At 40.3% G+C, this 16,031-nt stretch overlaps 1 pseudogene; it reads left to right on the plus strand.

Moving 5' to 3' along the window:
• Window positions 1-16,031, plus strand: part of LOC140946104 (forkhead-associated domain-containing protein 1-like) — a 49,457-nt pseudogene that overhangs the window by 9,130 nt on the left and 24,296 nt on the right.

The raw sequence follows: 16,031 nt of genomic DNA on the forward strand, positions 1-16,031 counted from the left end.
ATGTTCACCAAAAACGGTACACTGCCCTGTATACTATTTAGGAATAGACTAATCAAGTTAGACATTTTTGATTGAAAATGAATTTCTGAATATGACTGGACTAGTCTGGCCAGTCTGTAGTTCTGATGGAGTTAAAGTTACAAAGATTTGTTTATTTTGGTTGCTTATTTGCTTTATTTGCAGTGGGTTTTCATGGTTTTATTTAAGACCATTTTAAAAATGAAATCCTTGCAGCAATTTTTTACCACTCTAACTTAACCATATAAATGTGAGAATTTTAACAAAAAGACATAGCATGGCAAGGACAATTACATGTATGCAGTAGTAGTGGTAGTCACCAGAGATTGAAATCAAACTTCTTATGTTTCTTTAAAATTGTATGCTAACATTAAGGGCAATGCAAAATCTCTGTGATACTTTCCTCTAAAGCATTCATAGGCGGGAGAGGACTGGGGTTAGGCAGCCCAAAAGGATAGGTAGCAGGAGGGATATGAGTGGGGGGGGGGGGGGGGTAGGGAGCCCAGAAGGATAGGCAACAGGAGGGATGTGAGTGGGGTGGGGGGTAGGGAGCCCAGAAGGATAGGCAGCAGGAGGGATATGAGTGAGGGGGTTAGGGAGCCAAGAAGGATAGGCTGTAGGAGGGATATGAGTGGTGGGAGTTCTAAAACTGCTGAAAGTCAGAGCTTGCGTGTAATATTTTGCAACTAAAAAAGTCTATTAAGGGAGGAAGCCCGGGGATGGTACTCCCATTTAAAAGCCATATAGGTATGTATTGCCTTAAAGGGTAGGGTTATTGAGCCGTTTCAGTCTGAAAAAGGGTATAGACTTTGCATATTTTGGTCTGGAATCAGGAATGGTTTTCCAGGGAACTACGGGAGTTTATAACCGTATTTGTCATTTTAATTCCAAATGAACAAGAAAGCAAGATAATATGCGAATCTGAAAGGATTTTAAACAAATGTAAGTAATTTTAGGTCTGAAAACAGGTTTGGATAATGACAGTTTTTGTCTGAAATAAGATCAGGATTTTGAGAACCAGGTGGCACATCCCCACCAAGATTTCCCAGAAATACCCGACTGGGGAGGAAGGCAAGAAAAAAGGGGCAGGGGCCAGTAATTCAAGGTATGGGAGGTAGGAAGTTTAGCAACCCCTCCTGTCCCCCCTGATAATAATGCTGAGACTTTCATGTCAATTGTCTCCTGAATTTACAGGTGGATGGATTAATGGTCCAGTGCAGACAACAGGGGAGCAAAGCATTCAAGATCTGGTATGCTTCTTTGAGCTGCAGTGAAATTTGTTGTCTCAAAACCGTCTAGGGGGGTTGATGGTATGTAAGCTGGGGAGCCAAGCTCGGCGGGGTGTACTCCTTATGATAGCCAATACAGGGAGGCTCCGCGTGAAAGGGGTATCTTTTTCAGCCATCAGGGATATGAAAGGGTAGGGATTTCGCTCGTTGATGTGTATTAAAGGGTAGAGAAATCTGTCATTTGGGTCTGTAAAAGGGCCCAAAAGATCTAACAGATTATTAAGTCGAGAAAACGTTCTCCTGGGGATGCAAACTTCTAAACAAAGTTTGTGAAAGGGGTACCATTTGTCAATAGGGTGTATACGAAACGGGTATGTTTTTCGTGAAAAATGGTATATAAAATGCAAGGGGTTTGACCTCGAAGTGGAGCCTCCCTGTATAAACACTTGTTCAGTACACCCCCCCCCCCCGGAAGCAAAGTCCTTGTGTAGAGCTATGAGGTATTTGGAAAGGTTTTTGGGGAGGGCACGGATGCTATAGAAATATCATGTTACCTGGTAGGCTTATTAATCGTTTAAAATTGTCTCACAAAAGTCTTTGTCAGTGATTGCTTTGTTTCGACTGCATACTGCTGGTCAGGTGATGGTGTCAAGTAAGGACCATAATAATGTTAGAAATGTATTTCGTAATTGCTTCAGCTTGGTGCGTTATGGAAGCCACAATGCATACTGAATATTGTTCAGGACAAAGGCTTTAAGCACGGACCCTTTTTTCACCTTGAAATTTATTGTTTTTTACATCGTATACGGTTCTCAGTTTTAGTGTAAAAAATTGAATCAATTTTGTCTGCTTACTTTTCCGACTAAATACCCTCAGAAATTGTTGTGTCACAACTTTCCAAATCTTATCCTTATCTTGCCTATCTTGTGTCACAGTTTGTTTTGTTTTTGTTTTTATTTTATTTTCTCCAGGAGGAGCGTCTGTTACGCATGGGTGATGAACTGAGCCGACTAGCTTCATACGAAGCAGAGTGTCATCGTAAAGATGGCGTCATTGCAGCTCTCAGAGATGAGGTTGTAGATCTGAAAGGAGCTCTGCAGTCGAGTGGCAGTTTCAGGTACATTTGCTCTTGTTAGTCTCCACTGAAGACAGTGGTTAGCTTGTTCCAGGCTCCGAGATGGCCAGCTCCGTGAGAAGACGCGAATGCCAAATTTAAACGGGAGGTAACCTCCTTTTTCCAGATTATGCGCTCATATTGTCGCGCGCCTTTCACTTACGCGTCATCCCTGCCATCTGATAGTGTAGTGATCTGAGAGCCTGGGACAGGCGAGACAGTGAGTGATCCGCCTTCATAATGAAGGTTTTCCTTTAATGAAAAACAAGCTCGTTTGCAGTTTTTAATAAAGATTTTATTGCAATTTGTTCTGAATAACCTTTACAAATTTGTTGAAAACGTACATCAGAAACCATGGTCGTGTTATCTTGTCCAGTTGAAAGTGGTTCTTTGCAGTCAATGAAGTTAAACAACTGATACAACTTGGCAATGAAAAAGACCAAAAACAGCTAACGTTGCTTTTGTCGAATTGGTATCCGCATTTGACATGAAGCGACGCATACCTTAACGGCACATCTTTTGTTTCTAATTCTGGTGTGATGTTCTAGTCAACAATTAAGTGACTGGTTTTGAACAAAATACAAATTGCCTTTTGGAGTCCATTTTTAAACATGCTTTACTTATATTGAAACGCGGTTTCTATTATAACAGGAGACACTATTCCTACCACACTGACTACTGCCTGTGTACGGTCGGTCGCTAGATTCCAGAATTATTCTCTTTTGATTTGAGCCATGATTCGGCAAAAAATGGTTAATTCTGAGGTCACTAACAAAGCAACATGAAACTTGTCAGTCCTGAAATTGCATGTAGAAATGCTGCAAGGGACTGTTTGATGAAAATGAATCGGGTAATTGCTGTCTCGCTTAGGGTTGGAAATTGCAGATTTTCAGCTTTCACGTAGGGTGCGAAAGAAGGAAAGAATGACATTTAATATTCATTCTTGTAAAGGTGTCGCTCAGGTTGGTGAGCAAAGAAACTCCTGCATACAAAATCTAAAACTCCGTCAGACTGTGTTGGATCGAGTATGGTCTTCTTTAGGGATCCAACAATGCATAAGCCACTTTAAAGGAGCTGTACCACAAAATTTATGAAAATTCAAACAGTAAGAAATGCCACCAAACTGAGTGAAACATTAAAGATAACCCCTCAAAACATTAAAAGAAGGTACAAGTAACAAGGCAAATGTAAAAGAAGGCTCGGATGGACAAAGTTTAATAAGATTGAAACGGATTGCAATTCTGGGTTTTGAAAACTAATTAGCCTGACAGTTATTTAAAGTTGTTTGCAACGTTTGATATAATGCTTAGAAGGCATAATGTTTGACAAGAAATTGTAAGTTTGTCATTTACAAGTGATTTCTTTGCTAAAGTTAAGTTTCGTAGCGCATTAACGCAATGAACTAGAGCCTCCTCTCCTAGAAAACCCAGTGAAAAAAAAAACAAAACAACAACTCGTCAGGTTTATCAAACGTTTTGGTACGTTTGTAACCGCCCACGGCTTACTGCACGACAACAACGTGGTATTCTCTAATGCAACGTTTTATGGGGTGTTAACCCGTAAGCTGAACATTCGTTAAGGAATTCTACTCTTGGTAAAGTCACCTGCATTTGACATATTGAACAATTTGGAAAAATCCGATGACAATTCGATGTTTGAAAGGATGCAAAATTCGTCTTATTGGTATTAAACTCTTTGCTACTGTCGCCTTTGTGATTGCTAAGCGATTGCAAAGCCGCTTATGGTCACTTTAAAGGATCAAAATGCTGTTTGAAAGCATTTCACGACCATTATGTGATGCTTTCTATTTTTACTATTATCAGAGCTGGAGGAGAGGATTCAGCGTTTTCTAATGCAAGCATAATTCATCAGCTTCGTGAGCAAGTATCGCAGTTGCAAGTGATTGTACAAGAGAAGGAAGAAAACGAGAAGGCAGCAGCGCAGAAACTAGCGATGTACCAGAATCAACTGCACGCCAAAAACAATGAAGTTGCTACTTTAAAGGACCAATTGCAGGCATAGGTTTGTCCTAAATATTGCCAGTGGACATACTCTCCATGATGCCTATACGGGGAGGCCCCGCCCAAAAGAGGTACCTTTTTTCAGACTTCGGGTATATGTACAGAGTAAGGATTTCGTGAGTTGAAGTATATGAAAGGGTAGGGAAAATTGTCTTCTTTATGGGTGTTCAGAAGGGACTTTAACTTGAATATTTCGAGCCGACGCATCTTACGGCCATATCAATTTAATTTATCAAACGCTACGCAAGAAGATTAACTGATAGTAGGTATGAGATAGGGGTACCATTTGTCAATGGAAGGTAACTGATAGTAAGTATGAGATAGGGGTACCATTTGTCAATGAAAGGTACCTGATAGTAGGTATGAGGTAGGGGTACCATTTCTCAATGGGAGGTAACTGATAGTAGGTATGAGATAGGGGTACCATTTTTCAATGGAAGGTAACTGATAGTAGGTATGAGATAGGGGTACCATTTGTCAATGGAAGGTATACGAAAAGGACTACCTTTTTTGTCAAAAATGGTATATTAAAAGGTAACAGTTTGGATAAGGCCTTTACCTATGGAACGTTGTTGAATACTGATTATACGAGCTTTGCTTCTACAATTATGAAAGGGGTTTTGAGGGTGTTTTAACTAGCCGGCCGTAAGCAAGATTATAGTTGTTATTATGATTAATAAACATCGTACTTGTTCTCAATGAGGGATGGCAAAATCACGGTAGAAGAGTATTATTTATAGTCGGAGTGTGATGAAACAGGGAATGATTACAAGCAGAATATTTTCAATCTTCGTGTTGCTTCATGTGCTTCAAGCGCTGGCAACCGGAATTTTACTTTAGTTACTATGAAAAACTACACAGAAAGTAGATTTTACAGTAAATTTAAGGGGAGAATTTTTCAAGGCTTTTTTTTTTCAATGAAGGAGGAAGGATTAGCACAGTTGGTTTGTACGCAGCCTTCTGTGCGGGAGGTCCTGAGTACGATTCCCAGCTGTGACCTCAAATCCTTCTTTCGACTTCTTTCCTTTCCGTGTAGATTTAAGTAGCTTTAAATACCCCTAAAACGGAGCAGTCATGGAGAGAGGGCGGATAAAATAAGCGCACCGTCGGCCTTAGGTTTGTGAGGGTGGATTTCCACTGTCGCGTAATTTTCATCGTGCGAACGCGCGTAAATAAAATAGAGACAATGTGTGGAAGGTCACGGCTAAACGTAAAAGTTGATCCTTGCTCAACTTTCACGTTTACGCGTGGCCTTTCATACATTATAGGGCCGTTTATACGAGAGAAAACAAGCCGCGGCTTACTCTGGCCTCTGGTTAAATAAGCCACGAACACCCCGTATAAATGGTACAAAATCTACGTTCACGGCTTATTCAACCCACGGCTACTTCAAGCCGCGGCTTATCCTGGCCGAGGAGTTTTGGGTTGGGCTTATCCAAGCCGCGGCGTAAAACGTTGTCCGCGGCATGCTGTCCGCAAATGATGCGCATGCTCTGTTTTCAATTATATCCCAGACCTTCACGGCTGAGAGACGCGCGCTGCAGTGGCGGGAAAGTGACCTGCTGCACGAGAAAACTCACAATTTTGTCTAAACAACACCTCATCCATATGCATCCCTGGAACATCTCTTTCAAACCACTCGATTGATCGATGACGAACTTTTCGTCGAGGTTTCCGACAAGTTTCGCGACAGCGCAACGCTAATCTTGAAAGAAAAGTTAATTTGAAAGAATGTAAAATAGGGCGATTTTTTAGACCAAAGCCAATCGTTTCGCTAGGCACCAAAACAAACTACGTCATCATTGGACCGGTCTGGCCGCGAACTAAGCCGTGAACCATTTATACCAGCAGTTCGCGTCGTATGTAAGCAGTACTCGTATAAATGGTTCCTTTTGCGGCTTATGTAAGCCTCGGCCCGAGGTTTGTATTTCATTTACGCGCGTAAATTTTACGTGCGTTCACACGGAAACATTACGCGACAGTGGAAATCAACCCTTAGTCAGATGATTATTTCGAGCTACCGACATAAAATAAGGACTCTTTACCTTTTACCTGTTACTGTTTATTGGGGCGCTTGTTTATGTATTTTGATTTCCTCAGGCAAATTTTCCTCGACAACTTGGAAAACGTTCTATTTTAAATAGAGTTTCACTGTGAAAGCTTATGGAAGTGGGATGTTTTTGGTTATTATTCACAGCCTAAGGCTTCCGCTTGGGTTAAAACGGACCCAAACGCAACCACAAACAAGATCGCATCGTTACGCACTGACATCGCTGAGAAGGAGCGAAGAATTGCTCAACTATCCAACGAAAATGAAAAGCTAAACAAGCAAAAAATGCAGTCCACGACACTGCTGAACGGGTTACAGAGAGAAAACTCTGCAAAGGACGCCTTAGTGCATCAGGCGAAGAGAGAGATTGAAAAACTTAAGAAGGAACTATGTGAAAAGGATTCAACAATTTCCACCATGTCGACGAAGGTTAGATATAATACACAAAGCTAATGTTGCCTTATCCTCAAAGATAATTTTAATCGTATCCTGCCAGTACAGCTGTCTCTCAACACTCCCCCTTCGTTGGGAAGTTTCGAGAGGCGCCCTCAGCTACGTGGGGAAGCCGGTAGCAAGCTCTCTATTTCTGGAGGGAACGAAGCCAGCCTCGAGGGACTCGTGACTCCACCAAATGGTCATGGAGAGCTTGTTCGCAGGCTACGACGAGAAACGATTACTTTTTCCGCGTTACACGTTCGGCTGTATCGAGGGTTCCCAATAGGTTTTTCGGGATCCGGGATCCGGGATTTTTCCTATTTGAATCTCGGGATCCGGGATGTTCCTTATTTGTGGCCGGGATTCGGAATTATGGGGCTGAGATGTGCACGGGATGTTAGTCTCCCTCGAAGCTATTTTAGTGTCGTCACGCAACGCTCCTAGTGTAGGCAAAATCCCTTCTCAGGTTAAACCATAAAAGTTAATGCAAAGATATGTGGTGATTTGAGTTCGAATAGACTTTAAACTGCCAATAGCTGTCTTATATGAAACTTTATAAAAACAGCCTGCGAGCAAGCTTTCCATTTTGTGTGGCGAGCGAAGCGAGCACGTGTGAAGCAGAGGAAAGTAAAGCCCTCGTTTCTTTCTTCAACCTACTCTCTCGTGTCTCCTGTCGTGTGTCGCTTGCATGTGGCTTCAAACAATGTAACTCCACTGAAAAGCTTGCTCGCATGCAGAGTAACACAGAAGAGTCACTTGTACAATCAGTCGACTACACATTAGGGAGTTTCAGTAGAGGCGTTTTGAGCGACGCACGTCAATCGGAAGTCAGGTCGTTTCCCTGTTAGTGCCCTGACGCCACCAGATTTGTATTGCTAAGTGTTTTAACTCTTATAAAGACAATTTGCCCTAAAATTTGGGCGAGGCCACTAGCCAAAAGGCAGAAACGCTACTTCCAGTTGACGTGCATCGTTTCTTAAGCTCACTATTGAACCGTTGGAACTAAAGCTACAAGGCAGCTTAAGCAACTACGACGGCTATGAAAGCATCACTTAAAAAGTGAATTCGCGTGGCTTTAAACTTTATCGCACTTATTCCATCTCGTTCAATTCGTCAAATATTGACAAATTTTCTAAGAGTTGAACTCTAAAAGACACTATTGAAGTTCAGAGAAAGAAAAAGAAGGTCGTTGTCTTGTGTTCACGTCCTTCACAAAACGTGAAATCAGGAAGTTTCACGTCGTAGTCGTGCAGTGACGGCAAAGAAATGTACAAAAAAAGCGTGATGCACGTGCAAAGTTGTTGTTTTACTAATCTAAATCAATTGCTTTTTTGCCGTTCTCGTTGACGTCGCCGTCGTCGTTGCTTAAGCTCCCTTATATGTCACTAAAAACGACAACGTTCAAACTGTCAAAGTGTCCAATCTCCTTTTAACATCCTGTATAGTATTTTTCACTTAAGGGTTTTTCAGGGGCTCCCAACGACGGTTTGCTCCTAAATACATTGAAAACACTTTTTAGGCTATCCAGAGTACTTTAAGATATCTAGAAAAGCATTCTAAGCGGCGTTGTAAAATTTGTATCTGCTCGGTCATCCTAAGGGAACATGAGTCTTTTCGAAATTACAAGGGCTTCAGTATTATTTTCCCGAACATTTTAGATGAAATTCGACGTATTACGAAAGTGAGACATTTTCTTATTCATCTCTCCATCACATGTTTCCTTTTTTCAATGAAAAATAACCTAACTTGGGAAGTAAAATACGAAAATTAAACTTCAGAAAATCGTAGGGAATTCATTAGATACGCTTTGAAAATTATTTATGAATGGAACGGTCATCTAGAAATTTTTAGCCGTCGTCAAGTGACTGATAGAACATTCTAGGGAATAGTTGCTTTTCCAAACAGATATTGTAAAGAAAACAGTCGTTGGGTGCCCCTGGGTTAATAAATATGTACAAACTGTATGTAACAATCAAGCTTTCTTTCTCTTATTTACAGCTGGGAAGGCAGAAGGCCGCTAAAGAAGTGGAGAAAGAGGCACAAAAATTAGAACAAGAGCTTTATGCAACAAAAGGGGTAAGAATTGAGTGATCTGTTATAAAGGACTTCCCAACTGAAACATCACCTTTTTTTTATTTTAGAGTTCTGGGTTTAACACCTTGTAATCGGTCTTATAATTAGTAAACAGCCAGTACATAGGTACAGTTTCCATCGTGTTTCATTTTCCATTATGTGGAATAATGGTTAAGGATGTACTAAAGAATGAGTTAATTCAACTATCTTTACCATTTCTCCAAGAGCCTGTTTACATGGAGGTGGGGGACCCAAGGCAGGTGAGGTAACCCGCCTGTCCTTATAATCTCTCATTTTAATTTGATCATGTTTACATGATAGGTGGGGTGACCCGCCACATCTTACTACACCTACCTGGGGTCCCCCACCTAGTAAACAGTCTCTAAAATCATGTGCTTCTCTTCATTGAAATTGAGCCCGCAATAAAATATTAAATTCACCTTTCAAACGCTACCAAGGACCTTTCATTTGGTCAAAAGTCAGTAGTGAGCTCAGAAACTTGACAAGCCTCAAAGCATTTAAGTAACACATACGCGGTGTGGACCTTTCTAGCCATGTAGATAATAATAGTAACTGCTGTGACTTGTGTAAATTCTGAACATTTATATATAGTTTTAGGTTTTGGGTAAGATCATTAATTTATAAGTCATGTAATAGATTAGTGCCAGTTCTTAGGGAAGTGTCCCCAATTAGCTAATATAACTGTTGAGCTAAATACATTGACAGTAAAATAAAGTTATTATTATTATTATTATTATTATTATTAAACGCTTAAAACTTTTTAGTACATTTTTTTTATTACATACATACGCAACGGAGTGTTAGAGACATGTTAAGCCTATATTTTTCAGATGTTTACAGGATAATTTGGTTGGCTAAATTTCATAGAAATTGGTCAAATATTCGCAGAGTTAAGACGCTATGAGGGATTAATTCATGGCAAGCCTTACATAACTCTAATCAACAATGTTTTTGTACAAAGTTACATGTAATAAGTAAAGCCAAGACAATTAAGTATCCTTTTATCGTCATTGTTAACACGTTTTACATGAAGGCTATTGATAAACCCACATTCATTTCGGTCCAGTTCATTCTCGTAAGCCGCCATTTTATTTTCGTGCACAGTAATTTTTAGGGAGTTATTATAAATTTTAGGTACATGATAACCCCCTTTGGCGGGTTACTTTAACTCCTCACTATTAACTCCAACTCTGAGGTGACTTTTACTCCTGAAAAAGAGTTCTTTAAACTCCTTTTTGGAGTTAAGATAACTCCGAAAAAAATGATTCTACTGTAAGGAGTTAAATTAAACGCACTAGAGCAGTTATTATAACTCCTTGAAAATTATTGTGTGCTCTTAAACTTCCGCTGTGACTGTATTACGCTTGCAAATGCGTGCAGCTAGCGTGCAGCAAGTTCGTTTACTTGTTTACTTAGTGTAATGGATTCGGCTTTTGAGCTTTTGTGTTGTTGATACATCTTCATGTTTTCAAGACAACACGAGACAAATGTCCTTTCAGGAATGTCAATAAACTGAATAGTTATGTTTCCCTGTAGCTTCTAAGTTAATACCAAAGAAGTCTGGATTGTCCAAAATCAAGCATGTTTTATCAGAAATTAAATATCCTTGTTTCTGTTAATACTCTTGTTTTTGCAAAATTTCTGTTATTTTTTTCTCATTCCGTTGTTTTTAATGGGGTCATAATTCGTTCTATATTGTTTGATCTGGTCTGAGCGGCTGACAGGTTTTCAGAGTCCGTTGAAGTTTAATGAATGTCAAGCCACTTGAAAAAAACATGTAAATTTTCTGCACAGGGCCACACAATATTTTAGGTTTATCGGGAAAGCCACACTTTGAATTTTTGCGGAAAGTAAAGCGTCCAAGTTTCCATGAAAGCAGCCACTGGAAGAAGCAAATACCAACAGTAATCACAGTTTTATTTCGTTGTAGTCGTACATGTAATAATTTCAATGCGTGCTTGTATTGCAAGCTCGTTAGCGCAGGTAATTCCTTGTAACTAATTGCTCGTTTACTTAACTAGCTTTTTCTTTTTCTGCCGCTTTTACATGCATTAAGTTTACCCGTAGGGTAATTTGTAAACGGCTTGCTTAGGCAGTTCATTGAGATAGATCATTTGTGCATCGTAACCCAAGCCTGTATTCAAACAGAGTGTCGACTCTTGTCTGTTCCTGTGAATGTGAGTACCAATTATGTTATTTTACTTCTCTGATTTTTTTTTTGCCTTTTTCAGAAACTTCAAACCACAGAGAAGCAATTGAAGGAAAGGATTAAAACCATCGCTGATTTAGAACACGAGTTAGAGAAGATGAGAGATCATCTGAGCGAAGGAAGACAGGTTAGTTGCCATAGCACCTAGATTTGAATATCCCGGATGTTGTGCTTGAATCAGAGCAAGTCTGACCACATTGCGGAAGGTCATAATATTACCAGATTTTATAATTCTCTTAACAGGAGTCGAGCCTATGGCCTTTTGGTTATTACCTTTTTATAGGAAATTAACGCTTCACGAATTCAAGTCGGTAATTTTCCCGCCGGTAATATGGAGCGTAGCCTCCCACGAAGGTGTTTTAGAGGAGCTCGTATTTCGTCCGTCCCCACAAACGCCTGCTCAACCGAGAACAACATTCCTTTCTCAAGCTTAGCTAATCACATTGTACCTTCCAAATTCTGGAAGGTTGACTTCGACCGCAGGGTAACCCGATCTGCATGAAACACTGGGACAGCTTTATGACCTCTAATAAATGTTAGACTCAGAGCGACAAAAGCAAGATTTAGTCAGATTTTAGAATAACCCGTGCACTGCATAACCTTAGCGATAGCCTGCTAGAGTACCAGGTTTTTTCTGCTCTAGTTTCACCCGCCGAGAAAAACCTTCGGAGGGAGAGAAGCGACGACCGGAAATACGTCTGCGGCTCGCAGGCTAACTTAGCGAAGGAACGAAAAGAAGGAAATAGGTAACTCTAGGGTCACGCTTTTACACTACCACGAGATTATGAGTCGTGTTTAGAGTATCAAAACTTTATTTCACTTTATTACGAAACTGTTGATTGGTCACTTACCACACAAATAAAACAATGGGAAAAAATGTTGTACTCGGTAGAACAGGCGTTTGTGGGGAGGGACGAAATACGAGCTCCCCTAAAAACGGCTGCATGGGAAGCTATGTGAAGTGTTGATTTACGCGACCTTGAGATTTCCATTATTTTGGATACACTTCGGACGTTCTTCACACGTAGAAAAGAGGAGTGTTTTATAAGGATGGAGATCCGCCAGTAACAGTGAAACTGCGAAGAACCCTCGAAGTGGCCAGATTTCTTCGTTAGACTCCCTTCGTGCGTTAGAGAAAGTACCTCGAACAAAGTTTCCATTTCAGATTATACGTTTAAGGCCCAGTTCAAACGTCGAACTTTTCATGTACCGATTCTAATCCGTTCAATTAAGAACATGAAGAGATAGCAATTAAGTCTGACATATTTAATTGGGTGGAACCATGAATTAAGATCGAGTGGCCCACATGGGATTTTCGACTGTAGAGCGACTACGTTTCAAACTTCAAACTTTGAAATTTCATGTGCCGAAACTAACGCATAAATTACTAAATTCATTTCACTGATAAGCACTGTAGACCATTGTACATCGTGAAAGTGAATTAAGTCCGACTAATTAAGTTCGACGCCTGAATCAATCGTCGAATTGTTGTCATTTGGGTCGACCCAAATAGGTATTAAGTTTGGTACACACAAAGTTCGACGTTTGAACTCGGCCTAACTTTGTTTCTGTTGTCTCAACAATTTTAGTTTCTTTGTGAGCATCCCGTTAATTTTCTCCATTTTGAAATGTTATCCTCTCTTCCTCGTTAATTTCCTTTATTTCAAAGTCGTTTTCCACTAAAGTCGCGTTAATTTCCAATACCATAATTTTATGAAGCTTTAATTACCTAGAATAGGGTAGTCCACATGCTCTACAACTGAGCTTCAAGCAACTAAGACCATTGAGCTGGGTTCACTGAGGAACACCTTGTAGGTTGTGACAATGTAACATCGACCCAGGGGAGGTTTTGTGTCCAGCGGTTTTTAGTAAAAAAAAAAAGGGTTTGTGGGGGTTGCTCAGTCTTGATTGCGGGCTCAAAAACCTCCCTTAGGTCGATCTTATTTTGTATTTACCCACCTTGTATACTTAAATAAGTCCCATAATGTAGTTCGACAAAAACCGACCCAGTCCCACCCACGCTTAACCTTTGAAAATGACCCAGTCAGGTAATCAGTAAACAAACCTTCTCTCTTAAAAGAGCGACAAGGCGATTCAGCAGGAACTGGATCACGCTAAAGCTCAGTGTCTGGACGCACAAAGAGCTGAGAAACTGCTCAAGGTTGACTTTCATCAACTGGAAAAAAGAGTAAGTGAACTGGGATTTTACAGTAACGCATTTTATTGAAGCATTGATGACATGGCTTTTTTGAAACAATGAAACAGTGTTGCTAGGGGGAATACTCCCTTACATCAGCTTTATGGGTAAAGGGGTTTAGTTTTTGGTCGCCTTTTGGTTTAAAACAGAAAATAGCACTTCAACCGTTTAGGTTTGATATAGGGCATGGTTTTGTGCTTTCTGTGGAATTGTGTATCCATTAGTGTCTTTTATCATTCGCCATTCTACAGACTTGATTTGAAAAAGAGCAGGAAAAATCAAATATTTTGCTCTGAAATATATGTAAGGAAAGGCTTTCCCATCCCCAGCTTCTTGTAGCTTGCAAGTAAGCAACAACACGCTGGTATAACGAATGACTTTCTCAGCCAACAGTTATCTCTTGGATAAAGTCCACAGTATTAACGTGTCCTTTCCTAAAGGTTACACTTCACACTCCCCCGGCAATTTGTTATATCAGGCTGCCATTTTATTTGGGTATCACGGGAATTAGGTCACGTGCAAGCGAGTAGCCAAAGCAAGAGAGAATGATCTAGTTCATTCTCTCTTGCCAAAGCGATTCACAAAATGGGAATAGGTGGGGCTTACAGAATTCCTTCAAAATGATTTTGTATTTATGTTCTTCTGTAGTTTGATCGTTTCCGGCGGAAGTTGGTTGAACACACATTCCGCGGCGATGTTCAAAGAACAGTTGATCATGAACTGGATGACGATGAATTGCTTGATCACGTGAGGAATCTGGCTCAAGAGAAGTTAACTCTAGTGGAAGAAATCCAGCACTACGCAAACTCAGAAAGTGAAGTGAGTTCAGTATTTACTGAAGAGCCTCGTTTGTTTTGAGTGTGAACCCTACCCCGAACATGACTTTTTTCATTCTTTTTTCCTTTAAAACTGCGAAAACGAGCCTTCTCACTTCTCCCCTCCTTCAGAAAACGAGAGGGAGTTGTGCGCTTCGTCACCCACATCCACGGCTTTTTCCCTCAAACGGAACGAGCTTCTATTTCCCCTACCCCACCTCCCTCCTCCACCCCAACTAATACTCGCGTTATCCGGATAACACTGGGAAAATTAAACATCAATTATTTTTATGTGATTAAGAAGATGGGTTTTTTAAGTAACAGTTCCTTCGTGTGGAGGTTTTATTAGGGGGTGTGGTTAACTGATCTGTGAGCCTTAATTGGACAAAATGTTATCCTTCGGTTAAGAGATGCCGCATTTTCCTACGTTATGTTACGTTACGTGACGTAACTCCTAATTAGAGGCTGAACTAAAACTGAAAACTGAAGTTCCGCACCCCTCCCCTCCACACCCTTAAATTTGTCAGTCAATAGCGACCCTTCTGCCGCAGCCTTTTTTAATTTCTTAATTCAGTTGATGTTGTCGCTCATGGACGTACGACAGCTAGCTTGCTAAATCTGAACAAATGTGTTAAGAACTAAAAAGGTTTACTCTTTTGATAATGTTCAGTTTTTTAATCATTTACCCTTTTTGCTTTCTTTGACCATGGTAGAAAGAAGCAAAAGACAAAGACTTAAAAGATTCAACGGGTGAACTGAGGAAACATCTAGAAGGCATGCTGGTGAGTAAATCACAGGACACCCAACATTAGTCCTCTTAAGGCTGGTTTTCACTAGCAACGGAGTCGTAAACGGAATCGTAAAAGCGCTTACGACTTGTTGAAAATAAAAAATCGGAGTCGTCAGCAGAGTCATAAGCGCGATGGAATCGGAGTCGAAAGAAGCAGAACGTTTTCATTTTCTTCTTACTCCGCTTATGACTCCGTCGTTTATGATCAAGTGAAAACCACATTGTTGGAGTTGGAAGCAAAGCGGAAGGATAAACCAATCACAATGCCCGTTCCTCGCTTTGTGATTGGTTTAGTTCTTCCGCTTCAGCTTACGACTCCGACAACCTATTTTTCACTTGATCGTAAGTGTTGGAGTCGTAAGCGGAATCAGAATGCTGTTTTTACTAGATCGTAAAGTTCTTCGCTTCTGATTACGACTCCGACTCCGACTCCGACTCCGACTCCGTCGTTATTGAAAACCAGCCTTTATGGTGCGCAACGTTTCTCAACAATCATAAGTAAAATTTATCGAGACGTTTACAATAACAGAATTGCAGGTTACCGTGTCATTGTATGTCATTATAATATTATACAGCAAACGAGGTAGCGAATCAATTCACAGTTCTGAATCTGAACGCGCGAAAGTGTCAAGTGTCACAGACATTTTTTGTAAAAGAGAGGAGGATAGAGAAGTTAAGAAAATGTAATTTTTGGACATAGATGTTACCTTGCGAGCGTTTGAAAGAGGTAAACTTGTGTTTCATCAACTTTTAACCAGCCAACAAGTCTTCCCATTTGTATGGGAAATGTCTTTGCAAAGTCTCAAAAATGTTACAACTTACCTATTTTATGGCGGCAAAGAATGCCTTCCGCCATAAAGCAGGGATTACATCTCACTCTCTAAAACGATGCCTTTTATTTTTAATCTATTGGGCTAAAAATGCATCATTTATTATAAAGACTATACCATTGAATTTTCATAATTTTACTTCGTGGACCGTGCTTTATAGGTTATTATACGTTCCAGGAGTTTTTCTAGTAATGTTTTCACGATAGTGGGAACTTCATTGAAAGAAGTA

The sequence above is a fragment of the Porites lutea genome, chromosome 1 (assembly GCF_958299795.1).
Source record: "Porites lutea chromosome 1, jaPorLute2.1, whole genome shotgun sequence".
NCBI classification, from domain to species: Eukaryota; Metazoa; Cnidaria; class Anthozoa; order Scleractinia; family Poritidae; genus Porites; species Porites lutea.